Consider the following 12,163-nt stretch of genomic DNA (forward strand, 5'->3'; position numbering starts at 1 on the left):
CATTGTTGGGTAAAATAATTGTAAAACACTTGTTGGGCCATGGTTAGGAGTGTTGGGCACCTTTTGGGCTTTCCATGGTTACTAAATGTGAAACATGTAGCACTTGCGTGGGCCCCCACTAAACTAAGTTTTCACATGTCTTTCCCACTACTAGGCCCATTAGGGAACTTAATAGTCCAATGAGTTGGCCATTTTGGAGTGTATCCTTTCGGATACGTTTGATAAGGTCGGGTATTTTGATGGCTCAAAAGTAATGTGAATGACGCGCTTTGGCCTATAGGTTTGGGAACTCTCGCCTTTGGTCCCCAGATAAGCAAACTGGTCCCTCGGTTGATTGGGATGTATACGAATGCTTGCCTAGTCAGGACTTTCGGGCTACCGGCACCTCCCCCTTCCAGTTACTACGCGTCCATTACTATGATCCTACCCAACTAGAGTGGATGACTTTGAATTTCCTATGAGCTCTAAGGAATATATATGTATATACATTTTTTTTAAACCACTTGAATATGTGTGTGATTTTCAGAGAAAGAGGAAAATATTCACCAGTGTATGCACACATATAAGTGTCAGGAGTAATACGTATGCACTTAAGCGAGCAATTAACAAAGGTATTCCTAGGATTTTTTGAGTGTGAATTGCATGCAGTTGTGTGTGCATTTTATAAACTAGCATACGAGAGGACCCTAGAGGCTATAGACTAGGTCAAGGCAATTAACCTAATTCCCTATAGTCAAGGGCTCTGATACCAATCTCTCACACCCCGATCCTTGTCGGAATCGATCAAGGCGTGATATATTGTTCAAAGTCTCATGACAAATATGTTATAATATGATTAGATTCAATTAAGTACTAAGTATGCAAACAAGATCCACAACATACAAATACAAATCCAAATACGAACAACATTTATTACAAATCCACAACCTATTTTTCATCAACTTCATTCTTCAAATCTGCATCATGGGTAAAAACAGGTCAACTACGAGAGTTGGTGAGTAATCTAATTTTAGTAGAGAAAATTGTGAATTTGAAACATTTATAATTTGAAATTTGTTTTCTTTTGAAGTCGGCAAACAATTGTATTTGAGATAACGGTTTATAAATCAAAAATTGATTAACAAATGATAACAACAACAATAAGTCCTCACCCTATATATATACATATGTATTTATATATATATATATATATATATATATATATATATATATATATATATATATATATATATATATATAAATATATATATAGGATGGAGCATCTAATCATCAAACACACTCAACCACGTGCGATCAATCACCTTAGCGTCCCAAGGCAGGGTGGTCAACCCAATAGCGCTATTATTGTCCATAACGTACCTCAAGAATACGGGCATAGTCATGGAGATTAGACTAAAAATGGTAATGCACTACAAGTACATGTAGCGTAAACAAACAATAGTTATACAATTAATGACTCACGTATAAATGTCCCAACAATGTCTCAATTGTGATAAAACAATAAAATGAAGTTGGAACATATTAGAACCACATGATACACCCCAAAAGTATTGAAAATTATAAAATATGGGGTAGATTACTCACTTTAGTCCCAAAACGAAATGCGTGTGTCGTACGATAGACGGTTCGGGTCAAAATGGCGTAGAACCTAATATAATTAATAGTTTTGGTTTAGGAACTGCTAAACGAGAATGGAGTATTAATACAAATAATTAAACACATATTCTTATATTAGATGAATTAACAATAATTCATTTTGATTAGAATATTAAGATATTCATTTGTTAAATGAATTTTAAATTGAATTAATTACTTTGCATAATTAATTTATATTTTCAATTTAGGCCAGATTTTAATAATTTCTTATTAAAATAATAACTTGCCCAATTATAATTATTTACAGATTTTAACAATTATTTATATGAAATAATCATTAAAATGCATTTTTTACATGCTTAAATACTTAGGAAAATGGTTTTAAATAGTAAACACTATTGAAAAATTATGAAATTATTAGTAAATCATTATTTCATATAATATTAATTACTGTAAAAATTTTATATTTTTCTGAACTGTTTTAGTATTTATTTAGTACTTTAATGATTAAACAACAACAAAATCCGGGAAAAATAATAAATTATTCCCAAAAATTCTGTAAAATTAACCATAGTTTTATAACATGATAAAGAGCCCATTGTATAAGCTTCGGATATTTGTGACTATGGGAAGTATTTTTTATATATTTCATTATTAATTAATCAATAAACTCATAACTAATAGTAAACAGTAATATAAATGCATGAAACTTCATAAATTATGTTTAATCAATATATTGGTCATCCCAGAATTTTCTCAGAGTTTATTGAATGCAAAAAGTATTTTATGTGAATTATTGCCCTACTTTATTGCAATAATTATAGTAATTCAATAAAAATAAGTTATTTTCTGAAAATTTCCAAAACTTCTTATTTTATTGATGGGATTCTGAGAAAAATCAGGTTTATGCATAAAATGAGTTTTAGATAGTTTGGTGGATTTAATTTGTTTCTTGTATGAATTTGAAACTTTTAACAACATACCTTGATGAATGCTTCAAGAGGGATGAAGATTTGAGTATAATAGATTGTTCTTGGCTGGAATATGAGTATTTCTTGGATGAATTTCGAGATTGAGAGTGAGAGAAAGAATAGAGAAGGTTTAAGTGGTGAAGAGAATAATGTGTTGGGAGAAAAAGGAAGGAAAGTGGATGGGAGGTGTGAGTGGGAGACCATGGGAATAATCTTTTTGCTTTTGGTGGTCTTCATAATTTCCCGCTAACACAAGCATCTTTTACATAATTAATATAAGAGTTTTATAAAATTTAAAGTAAAGTTTATAAAAATAGAGTTTTATAAAATTTAATGTAAAGTTTATAAAAATGGAGTTTTATAAAAGATAGGTTATCATTTGATTATAACAATCTACTTTGATTTGAAGTTTAATTATAGCATTCAAGTTTGATTTTTTTAATTTAATTAGAGCATTATACTTTGATTTGATTTTAATATGGTATCATAATTTAATTTGATTATAGTTATAACGTTGTACTATACTATGTTGCTATTAACGTCAATTTATATCGTAGTGTATGGGTTTTGATCCTATTAGCGTCAATTAATCTTGAGTAGGGTTTATTAAATTTCCAATTGGGTTGGGTTGACCCGAATCCATTTTAGGCGGATGTCACAGTGGCTCAAGAAATCATTTCGTGCCTCTACGATGACGTTCCCACCAATGACTCCGAACAGTTGGATCTTCCTCTCTCTCCCTATAACAAATTCTACACCAAATTTGCTCCTCTTCACCCAACAGACAATCCAGAAGTCATTATCCGGACCGAGCGAGAAAGACTTAAAACTTTCTACACTAAGCACGCTCAACCTCTCAAGGAAGTATGGACAAGGAAGAGGATTACCAAAGTTCAGGGTTTCAGAAGACAAATTTTGGTGAAATTTAAACTCAACTGTCCTCTATTCCGCTTTCACCTCCTCCGGAACAAGCCAGCACCCCGGACTGTTACTGATGCTGATTTTCCCTCCATGAATCCTAATGACATCCTCTCCTTAGCTGCTTAATTCAGAGAAAATCAAAAGGATGGCATCAGTATGGGAGCTTACCATGCAACTCGGAGCTTTCTGAAAGATTATGTTGCTGAGATTTGCCGATGTGATTAGGAGCTTGCACACCTATACGAAACTGAACAATTTGTTGCTAAAATCGACTTTGTTCTTCCGGAAGCTAAAATTCTTGCAGATGGTCCCATTGAAGAACCGGTTCTAGGGTTTGTCTACACAACCAGAAAGAAAAACAAGAAGGATTTCTTCCGAGTCCTTGACAAACATCTAGTTCCGACCAAAGCTTTGAAGAAGTTCATATCCCGGGCGTCCAAGTCTGATGCTCCAGAACAGGTCAAGGCAAAGTTTGTAAGTCAATTTGCGTGGTACATTGCGGTCCGAGAGTGGTTGTTCAGAGCCTACACCTTCATCAAGGAAGAAATGAACTAAGTCTGCTGAATTGCTAAGTTCACTTAGGGAGAGATTGTTGGAACCTGAAAGTGAACCTCTAGCAATCCTAAATACTTATTCCGAAGTGTATGTTCCAAAGTGGAGAGTGGTCTGGAATCTGTCCGGACCAGGTAAGAAGACGTGAAGACTGAAGGCATTCCGGAATGACTCTCATTTTCGGAATGGATGCTGATCCGGAACAACTCTATTTTGTCTTAGTGCATTTGTTATATTTGTCTTTGTATTGATGTAACGTTTTCATAGGACTTAGTTTGAAGTTGTATTTGGACAATCAGAATTTCAGAATCATTTCTTTTGTCCAGTCCTATGTAAGCACTTTAGTTAAGTTGCTGTAACCTTCACTCCTATTTATAGGAGCATTCAATACAAGTACACAACGAATCCTTCACTCACTTTTGGCATTTTCTCTAAGTTTATTAAAAAGATTCTTCTTGTTCTTCATTTATTAGCTTTACCTTGATCAGTTATTCTCATTTTTCATTTAATGACTTGATCATTTGTTGAATATATTATCTTGGCAAGATCCAGGAGTTCATCGATAGTGTCAAGATCTTGGGCTAGGATCCTATCATTATTCTCTTGATCCTGTAATTGATATCTTTCCATTGGAATTACTACTTCAGTAGGTGTTAAGGCCAGGATCCTTACAATTTTCAGGGTCCTCCAATTTCCAGGATCCTCATCTAGCTCAGGATCCCGGCTAATTACCGTTAATATTTTTCTTAATATTTATAACAGTCATATTTTGTCTAAAACTATCACGTGTGAAAAAGTAGTCAAAGGAACACCAATAATCAACGAATAATCATCTCAACGATGCTAAAGACCCGGAATACTTGGTCAAATAACGCTCGTGAAGCTGGTCATAGAGGATCTCGGAAATATCGGACATCTTGTTAGCTTGCTTAGACTATAAATTGACACTTGTATTCTGCACACGACACACAGTTCAAAAACCTAAGCTTACACTGTGAAATTGCTTACTTATTTTTACTAAGAACTCCTTGTAATCACCATTTTTATATCAATAAAATCATCAAGATAGGTGATCGTTATCACCTCCCAAGGTTTTGTGCTGGAGATCCTAGCAAGGATCAAGGGCTTTCCTTGTAAACTATTGTCTCACTTTCCTTTATCATTTGTAATTACATATTCTGAACATCACAACCTCTCATTCAATTTGGTTGATTAACACTTAGGCAGTTTTTGACCAAAACAATTTGGCGCCCACCGTGGGGCCGTGGTGTTCGAAATCCTCGAGAAAATCATGTCTACACAACCAATCCTTTTTTCATCCTTTGATCCTTCCATTCCAACCAAAAGCCTACCACCTCCACCGAGTGGCCCCCCTGCTCAGAGGAAAACGCCTAGCACTTTCAAGAAGAACACCCCTCCGGTCACTCACCAAGGAAGTTTAGGATCCCCAGGGCTCCAGGATCCGACTGCCTCGGTTACTACTACAGAATTCTTTGCTATGATGAGGAAAATGACACAACATGTGAACCAACAACAAGAGGAGAATAGAGCTCTGCTCAAAAAAGTGTAAAGGATGAAGGCGGAATTCCAGAAGTCCTAGGGAACAACGCCAATGTTTGTACAACCAAGGATCCTGAACTTTGGCGATGCGGGATCCTTAGAGAATCACCAAAAGAACACAGTTCATGCCACTATGGCGTCGCCCTAGGGGACAACCATAGACAACCGAGCATCTATGATCAATGATCTCAATGAGCCTTTCCATATTCCTAAAAACCTTGATTCTAGTTACATCTTAAACAACAATACTATTAATACTAACTATACTAATGTTGATGCAGGAATAAATCCAAACATGGCCAGGGAACTTCAGCAACTAAGGCAGATGATCTCAAGTGTACCCGGAGTGGTCAAACCCATACCAGAAGCATCTCCTACAAGTCACAAGATCTAGATATTTTCTCCAGCGTTAGTCGATACTGAAGTTCCTAAGCGCTTCCAAACCATCAGCATGAAGCTATACGATGGAACTACAGATCCTGAAGAGCATATAACCCAATACAGAGAAAGGGTGGAGATTATTCCCATCCCAGGATACTTGAAGGAAGCTTGCCTATGCAAAGGCTTCGATTCGACCCTTACTGGATCAACCCTCAAATGGCTTCTAAACTTTCCCCCATACTCTATTACTTCATTCGCACACTTAGTCAATATCTTTACTAACCAGTTTTCTTGCAGTAGAACCTTCGAAAAGATCATTAGCGATCTCTACCGTGTGGTTTAGGATCCTAATGAGAAACTTAGGGAGTTCATTAACAGGTTTGGAAGGGAAGCTTTGAGCATCCCCAACATCGACATGGAAACAACTATAGAAGCCTTCAAAATGGGACTTAGGAAGGATTCACCCTTCTATGAAGACCTTATAATGACCCCATGAAAAAGATTGGATGAGATTAGGTGCCGGACATTGAGGTTTATAAGGCTCGAAGAGGATAGAGATATCCAGAAAAGAAGCAACCTTTCTAGTCAATATGAGAACCCCTATAGAAAGGCCGAGTGATCGATTCCAATATCCTACAAAGCGAAGCCTTATTCCAAACCGGGTCATCACAAGATCAATGCCCTAGAGGATGAGGGGGAAGTGGAGGAACTTCCAAGATCACTGACTATTGTTTTTCTATGGATATTTCCGGTGTAATTCATGCTATGCAGGATCTTGGAGACAAAGCAAGATGGCCGAAGAGATATAACAAACCTACCAGCTGGAAGGACAAGTCCAAATGGTGTGCTTACCATGAAGACTTCGGCCATATCACGGAGGACTGTATAACCCTGAGAAAAGAGATCAACTACCTCCTCAGCAAGGGACACCTCAAAGAAATCCTTTGGAGAAAAAGAGAAAAATCCAAGGAGAACATTCGGGATGATCACAAGATGTAGGAAAAACCAGGATCTCCACCCCCAAACGCTAAGATAATAAATGTTATCTCAGGTGGATCTAACATCTGTGGTACCTCTTATTCTCAGGCGAAAAGACACGCCAAAGTCTCTAAAACCGAGAAGGAAGACAGGCCACGAAGAAATACCACATTCAACAATGAGAAGGAGATCACGTTTGACGAGACGGACAAGGAAGGAATTCAGTATCCTCACCATGACAGACTCGTGATAACGCTATATATGGCTAACAATTTCATCAGAAGGATCCTTGTTGATGGAGGATCCTCGGTCAACATGGTACTCCTAGATGCTTTAAAAATAATGGATATTCCTGAATCGGAGATAACTAAAAGATCCTTGGTCCTCATAGGATTTAGCGGGGAGACAAAACATACAATTGGGGAAATAAAGCTACCAATATACATTGAGGGGGTAAACTCTATACAAAATTTATGTGTTATTGACACCCTATCTTCTTATAATGTGATACTAGGTAGGCTATGGATCCATAAAATGAAAGCAGTGCCATCAACTTACCATCAATGCATGAAAATGCCTACTCCATGGGGGACAGTAAAAATCATGGGAGATCAACAAGAAGCCAAGGAATGTTATAAAACCTCCATGAAATCCACAACCAGACCTCAGCAAGCATAACAATTAAGACAGGGGGCAGGACATGTTCTAGAAACAAAGGAGCAGGACGTGAAGGAAGTGCCCCTGGGTATTGAGGATCATGAAGCCAAAGTTCTCATAGGATCCTCAATGCCTAAGCATATCGAGCATGACCTATTGAACTTCCTAAGAACCAGAAGCAAGACATTCACATGGAAACATGAAGATATGACAGGAGTATTATTACTCATAAACTTAATATTGATCCTTCTTTCAGACCAATACACCAAAAGAGAAGGAAGTTTGCACCCGAAAGGAACCAAATCATTCAAGAAGAGGTAGAGAAGCTCCTCAAAACAGGGATGATCAAAGAAGTGAAGTTCCCAAGATGGCTAGCTAACGTTGTTGTCGTACAAAAGAAAAACAACAAATGACGAGTGTGTGTAGATTACACGGATCTTAATAAGGCTTGTCCTAAGGATCCTCCCCCTACCACACATTGACTCCATGATAGACGTGACGGCTAGCCACGAGCTCTTGACTTTCATGGATGCTTTAGTAAGATTCCAACAAATCCAGATGGAGCCATCCGATTAGGAGGGCACCGCGTTCATAACACGAACAGGTATATGTTGTTACACTGCAATGCCTTTCGGTCTTAAAAATGCAGGTGCAACATATCAAAGGTTGGTGAATCGGATGTTTAAAGACAAGCTGGGGGACACCATGGAATTTTATATTGACGACATGGTAGTGAAGTAAATGAAAGTCGAAGCTTACCTTAGAGACCTTAAGGAAGCATTTGACATCCTGGACGAATACAACATGAAGCTGAACCCACTCAAATGTCACTTTGGAATGAAGTATGACAAGTTCCTTGGATACATGGTTACCAAGAGAGGGATAGAAGCAAGCCCGGAACAGATTAAAGAAATCATGGAACTGAGATCCCCATCTTCAACAAAAGACATCCAAAGGCTAACCGGAAGAGTAGCAGCACTCAACAGGTTCATTTCAAGATCCTCAAAAAGGTGCAAGCCCTTTTACGATATCTTGAAAAAGAACAACAAATTTGAGTGGAAGGAGGAGCACGAGAAAACCTTCCAGGAACTCAAAAAATATCTAAGCTCTGCACCACTACTATTAAAGCCTATAGATGGAGAACCACTTCTTCTCTATCTCTCAGTATGTTCAAACGCGGTAAGTGATGTTCTGGCTAAGGATCTTAACAGGGATCACCATCATATGTACTATGTAAGTAAAAGTCTCTTCGATCCTGAGACCAGATACTCTCACCTCTAAAAATTAATTCTTGCCTTAGTAACTGCTTCTACTAAACTAAGACATTATTTTGAAACACATACTATACGCGTAAAAACTAATCATCCTCTTAAGAATGTCATGAGAAAACCAGAAATGTCGGGGAGAATGGAAAAATGGTCGGTGAAGCTAATTACATTTGACATCAGATACAAACCAAGATCGGCCATAAAATCACAAGAATTAGCAGACTTTGTGGCTGAGTATAGTGATGATCTACAAAACGAAGTAGAAATAAAATCCAAGGAACTCCTAGAAGATGAACACCTGGGAAAATGGACACTGTTCACAGATGGAGCTTCAAATAAAAAAGGAATAGGGCTAGGGATCATACTAAACTCGCCATAGGGGGACATCCTACCCCAAGCAGTTAGTTATGAATTCAACACTACTAACAATGAAGCAGAATACGAAGCACTCATCATGGGACTACAATTGGCTAAGGGTCTTCAAATGAGGGATCTTTAGGTATTTGTTGATTCTTTATTACTAACTAATCACTTCAATGGATCTTATGTAGTGAAAGGTGAAAGATTAGAATTATATCTAGAGATCCTTAAAAAATTAGATTCTTATTTCAAGAACTTTAGTCTAACCTAAGTTCCCAAAGAATAAAAAACAAAAGCAGATGTATTAGCCAATTTAGGATCCTCCCTTAGAATCCCACCAGAGATAAAGATTCTTATAACCCATATAATAACCCCATCCATAGAAACGCTATCCGACAAACCAGAAGATCCCAAGCATCCAACAAGCGTAACAGCTATTGAAGATCCTTACCCCAGGATCCCTCCTCAAAGGGACCTCGATGAACCGGATCCTCAAAGAAATCCACAATCATGGACGCAACCCATTATGGAGTATCTCCAAAATGTCATGATCCTACCAACAGAGATGTTTTACCAAGATCCTGGAATGCTATACACCTCAAAGCATACTACATGTAAGTAGGGTCGACTGATCCACGACAAAACCAAGGTACACATGTTCTTTACCTTAAAATTTTCTTTATTACTTATTTTCTCCTCGAATACATTACTAACTCAAGCATCAGAGGGGTGTTAGCTAGACTAACGCCCACACCTAGATAACGTTTGCCATGCATAACAACACACAGCTGATCTCCATAAGCTATGATCCTGAAACATGAAAGACCCTCGGGGTCGAAGATCCTGAAACCTAAGGATCCCCGGGATCTCATAATACAAGGATCCTCGAGGATGAAAATATCGAAACATGAGGATCTTGATATACGAAGATCTCTGTATCTTAACACTTGAGAAGCCCCGTTGTACCAACGGTGTAATCTTTAGACTATCATATACACAAGCTAGAGACCGATCATCTCTCCTATGCTTAAGGTTACTTAATCCCCTCTAAGGTTTAAAGATCTAATTACCTCTTTCACACGAACTAAGGTTTATACACCTTACTTGGACGCACGATATCCAACTGTGGGAAACAGATAAGGGGATCATTTCACGATTCAGTGGCTTGACAACCCTCTTATCTTTGACCATAAGTTGAGATCCTTAAGGTTTATAACATTTTCATGTTATCAAAAATCAGGATCCTACCCCATTAATTACTTAAGGTTTATAACATTTTCATGTTATAAAAGGTTGGGATCTTGTAACGCCCGTGTTTCTAGGCTAGGCATTAATATTGACATAACAGTCTAGGTTAACCTTTGTAACTCACTTTGAATAAATAAAGAGGAATTATGTGATTATTACGTGAATTATGTGTTTTATGCTTAATTATTAGGATTTAAGTAATTAAGAATAAAAATGAGCGTCGAAAATAAATATTAGATAAAGCCGATATTTATTAAGAAAGATGTAGTGGTCGTGACAAGGATCCCAGATATATAAAGAATACCGAAATCCGAGTTATAACGAAGAAGTTATGACCTGTCGAACTTCAGCGACAAAACCGCCACGGTGCCGAATGACGTAAAAGGTGAGTTTTTGATAAACTACTTTTTAGCCTTAGTGATCTAAATGAAAGTCGTAGTGTTCGTTAAACCGAGAGTATGTATAAAAAGAACGCCCAAATCTGACTTCGTATGAGGAAGTTATGATTTTTCTAAGCTACAGCTTAGCAGTAGACAGCTAAAAACTCGAATTTTAGATCGAGTGATTTTTAGCCGATACAACCTAAACGAGAATCGAAGGTCTCGTAAATAGCAGTACAATGGTAAAAAGACAGACGAAAACGGACATCGGATGAACAAGTTATGAAATTTTAACAGATTTCCTGTCCCGGTCTGTTAAAAATAATAATATAAAAATTAAAGTCAAAATTACCCGATGAAGTCTAAATGAAAGTTGTAGAGTGTAACTTTTACCTACGCGTGCATATAAAGAACGTCAAAAACGGAGCCCGTATGCGAAAGTTATGGATTTTAGAAGTTTTGGCTCAAAAATCGAGAAAAACATGAAATCCGAGGAATTTCGCATGGACAGACTTCGGCCACGTCACCCGGATTCCCGAATGCATGCCCCGTGTTGGATTGTGATTCGACCGAAGGGAGGCCCAACCGAAGTCGAAGCCGCCTCGCCTTCGTCCGATGCGTGCCCTCCTGATGTGTCCGAGCTTCGCAGGCGCGCCACCTTCCACCCCTCGGACCCTAGACCTCGGTCTAATTAGAAGGCAACACCTGGAGCCTCGCACGTGCGTGCCACCTGCCCCTCGCATCTGCTGACACCTGTTCGCTTCTCAGCCCTCAGATCAGAAGCCTCGCCCCTATAAATACAAGGGTGCGAGACCTCCCGGGTATATTTTGGAAAAGTGATATTTTACACCCCTAAACCCATATTTCTTCCATTCCAACTTCCCCTAAAGCCCCAGTATTATACCAAACACCCAAAATACGTTCCGAAGTGCCCGAAGACCTGGAAAAAAATTTATCTTTTCGGTTTTGAAGCCCAACCCCCGCAGAGCCCTGTTTCTCAATAAAACTCCCGATTTTATTAGAAACGATCGTTTTAGGAAACAAAGTGCTGCCCGATTATCATTAAATCATGTGAGTGTGTAGTCACTTTCATCTTACACCTAGATATGAAGTATTTTCTATAAAATACGTGCTATGTGTAATTATATTAATTGTTTAATTGAGGTGACTGTTGAATAGATGTTTTATACAAGTTTTGAACTGTATATGTATTTTATCCACAATTATGTTGGGTAAAACATGGATAGACGAAATAGTCGATGTGTGTTAAAATGATGAGAGGCCTCGATGT

Source organism: Lactuca virosa, chromosome 5 (assembly GCF_052849685.1).
Source record: "Lactuca virosa cultivar CGN04683 chromosome 5, Lactuca_virosa_CGN04683_v6, whole genome shotgun sequence".
Lineage (NCBI taxonomy): Eukaryota > Viridiplantae > Streptophyta > Magnoliopsida > Asterales > Asteraceae > Lactuca > Lactuca virosa.